Genomic DNA, 4055 nt, shown 5'->3' on the forward strand with positions numbered 1-4055 from the left:
GAAAAACCCCAACATCGTTCACAAACAAAATTAGGAGAAAGCATAAAATTCAAAAAACAACTTCTACAAAAATGTTTTAGAAAGAAAACCCATCAAAATTCCCATACGGCCATACCAAATCAAGAATTAGAAATCCCCACTGAGAAAACATCCAAGATTTACATACATACATACATAAAGAAAATAACAAAAAAAAAAAAAAATTATTATAATAACAAACATAGAAATCCCCAAAATCCCATGTAAGAATCCTAATTTTCAGACCCAACCCAAAGTCTCACAAATCCTCACAATTTCTTCTTCTAATTCCACGAATATAACAAAATTTACAAGAAAAGGGTAAGGATTTTACCTCACTAACACATATGGCCAAAATCCCACTTCTTCTTCTAACTGGCTAGCAACTCTCTCTCTCTCTCTCTCACTCTCTCTCTCTCTCTCTCTCTCTCTCTCTCAATCACTGCATCTCTCTCTCTCTCTCTCTCTCTCTCTCTCTCTCTCGGTGGTGTGCGTGAAGGAAAGGGGAGAGAGAAGATAAGAGAATAAAAGGAAAAGAGGGTAGGCGTGAGATATGAGAAGGGAGAGGAATTAGGCGGATCGTGGCCCCAACCGGCCCCCCCACACCTCCGTCTCTGACTCCAACCACTTTCGTTGTCTCATGTTCAACTCCTTTTGAGTGAAGAAGTACTTCAAACTCTTGTGGTCGGTATAGATTTCACAATGCTCCCCGTAAAGATAATGCTTCCAAATCTTCAGTGCAAAAATAACTACTGCAAGCTCTAAGTCATGTGTTGGATAATTTTGTTCATAATTCTTGAGTTGGTGTGAAGCATAGGCAATTACTTCCTCATGCTGCATAAGAACACAACCATGCCCCTTATGGGAGGAATCACTATAGATAACATACCCCTCCAAACCAATAGGTATCGTTAAAACTTGTAAGTCCCGAGAAAATAATTAAGCTTAATACTTGTAATCTCATAGTAATCTGAATTAATTAGTAGAATAAATAATGCATGGAATAATTTAGAATAATAAATATAATAATAATAATATTTGTGAGATAATAATATAATAGCAATATTATTTAATGATGATATACTTATGTAATATAAGCTTTAGTGATAAAGAGATTAACTAATAGCAATGTTAGTGTGACAATCGATTAATAAATAAAATAGGTTAATGGTATTAGAATAATAAAGTGTAATAATAACTTATAGTGTAGTAAATGATTAATGGTAATGATAAGTTGTGGTTAGAATAAAGAAATGTAGTGTGGGGAATTAAAGAGAACAAAAAAAAGATAGAATTAATATGAGGTGTGGTAATATAGCAATTTATAAAAGATGGGGCTTTAAAATAAAAATGAGATCTAACTAATGCCACGTGTCGGGCTACCATTGGCTATGTGGGATATCCCTTATCCCCTTATCCCATTTCTTTCTCCCTTCTCCCAAAACCCAAGTGCAGCCCCCTTCCCCATTTCCTTTCTTTTCTTCTTTCTTCCTCCTCTCATCTCACGCACATCACTCTCATTTCTCCCCCTTCCTCCTTTCTTTCATCTTCTCCCTTTCTTCTCTACACACACGCGCACACATGGCTGAGAGAGAGAGAACGACGGTGAGATTGAGAGAGAGGAGCTGCTGCCGTGAAAGGAAGAAGAAGAAGAAGGTGATGAAACCCAAGGTGATTCTGGCAATGAGTGCTTGTGAGGTAAAAGCTTTAGTCTTTTCTTGTAATTTTCGTTATGCTTGTAGGGATAGAAGCTATAAATTGTGAGGATTTCTAGGGCTTTGATTTTGGTCCGAAAATTAGGGTTCTTGAATGGGATTTTGTTATATTGTTAAAATCTCTAAGTTTCTCTTTAAGGTTTTGTCCTACCCATTGCATTCCAAGCTTGAAATCATAATAATTTGGGGAATTTCTAGTTAGGTCCGAAAATTGGAGAATTTTAGTTAGAAGCCTAATTTCTAAAATTAGCTTGGGATTTTGTGTGTAGTGGATTGCTATGCATTATGCAAGTTTTGGGTTATTTAATTAATGGGTTGAAACTCTAATTTTACCTATTGGTAAAATATGAACATAAACCCTAATTTTATATAGTTTGAATTAATTTGGGGCTTTTGGTATGTGAACAATAGGAATGCTATTTAAATTGGTTAATTACATTTAAAGTGTTAATTAATCTTAGGTTTTTATGGGATTCCATGGAAATTGATAACTATAGAGTTTAGGTTTTAATATCATATTAGAATCATGGTAATTATTGTAAGTGTTTGAGTATTATAAATTGGGGTAAACGACAATGAGAATGGATATATACATGTTATTCGCAGGGATGAAGGTCAAACTGATCCATTATTTAAGGAAGCTCTACAACAGATGTAGTGCCCCAGAATTTTCAAAGCTATTTAAATAGATTATTATGATAATGATGTTATTTTAATATCCATTGTAGCTAAGGATTTTAATTCTTGGGAAATTTATGAGAGTGGTAATTAGAGAATGGTAATTGGTGAAATAATAGAATAGTAAATATGTAGCACCTCAGATTTTGAAAGTCTTATTTTAGAGATATTAATTTGATGCTATGATTATATTCATATTAGGCAATGATGTTAATTCTTGAGAAATTTATGATATTGTATGAATGTTAATTGGAAATTGGTAGGTAGAATAGTAAGTGGTAGGTGGAATAGTAAGTGGTAGGTGAAATAGTAAGTGGTAGGTAGAATAGTAAGTGGTAGGTGGAATAGTAGGTGGTAGGTGAAATAGTAAGTGGTAGGTAGAATAGTAAGTGGTAGGTGGAATAGTAGGTGGTAGGTGAAATAGTAAAATGAGGGTATAATTGTAAATTGAAGGTAGAAAAGTGTTTGATTTTCTCCTATAAATAGAGCTCTTCTCCTTCACAATTTTCACAACTCATCTCCTCTCCCATCTCTTGCATATATTCTTCCTTCTTCCGCTTTTTACTCGGTCTGTCTTCTTTCTAAGAGTATTTACTCAGAACAGAGAGAGAAAGGGCGAGACCAAGCGCTACAAGAAAGAAAGAACACAAGAGATAGCGGACTTTAGAAATTAGTTTCAAAAGTTATACTAGTGGTGTTAGTCATATTGGAGCAACTAGATTCCTTCATACCACTTTTAGCTTCAGTCTAGAGGTAAGTAAATTCACTACCTCTTCTAAAATTACTTCATGTCATGCTATTTATATATTCTTGTATTAAATTGTAAATGATTATTTTATTTACGTATTATGAAGTTATGTTGCATGCATGAAGGATTTCTAAAAGAATTATCTATAAAGTTTCTATTTATTTAAACGCTTTCTAAGTACAACAAGTTTATATTTGAAAAGGTTTCCATTTTGAGAAAAGAAAGTTGAGAAATGATGATGATTATAAGAAAGAAAAATGATGATAAACCCTCCTACATGTTGCCCTAAGATGCATCAAAAGAAGTACAAAGAAAAATACAAGAGATGAGATAAATGTTTATGAAATGAGGGCACATGTATGGAGGAAAGTATTTTTGGCCCCAAGATAAGATAAGATGAGAGTTCGGTACCGATACTCGGATGGAGGCGAAACCACTGAAGGAGGCTATGCCAGAAGGTGGTATTCCATCAACTAGACCGTTGAGTGCACCAAGAAAGAGTTACTTGACGGTCGGGCATGGCTGTGGCCACAGTTCAGTGCCATGGTCACAAGGACCCGCAACCCTCGTGCACAGGGGTAATAGTGTACATGGGCCTTATTATGAGAAAATGATACTATATTTTCAACGATGATATGCTATGATGATTTACAGAGATTATTTATAATGATGCATTATGATGATGATTTATAAAGATGATTTACAACGATACTATATTTTCAACGATGATATGCTATGATGATTTACAGAGATTATTTATAATGATGCATTATGATGATGATTTATAAAAATGATTTACAACGATGATCTATTACTAGATGTAATAGTATGTATATGTTACGGGAGATACAACCGTACATACAGATATTATTATGGCTAGAATTATATTTATTTGC

This window comes from Corylus avellana, chromosome ca4 (assembly GCF_901000735.1).
Source record: "Corylus avellana chromosome ca4, CavTom2PMs-1.0".
NCBI lineage: Eukaryota > Viridiplantae > Streptophyta > Magnoliopsida > Fagales > Betulaceae > Corylus > Corylus avellana.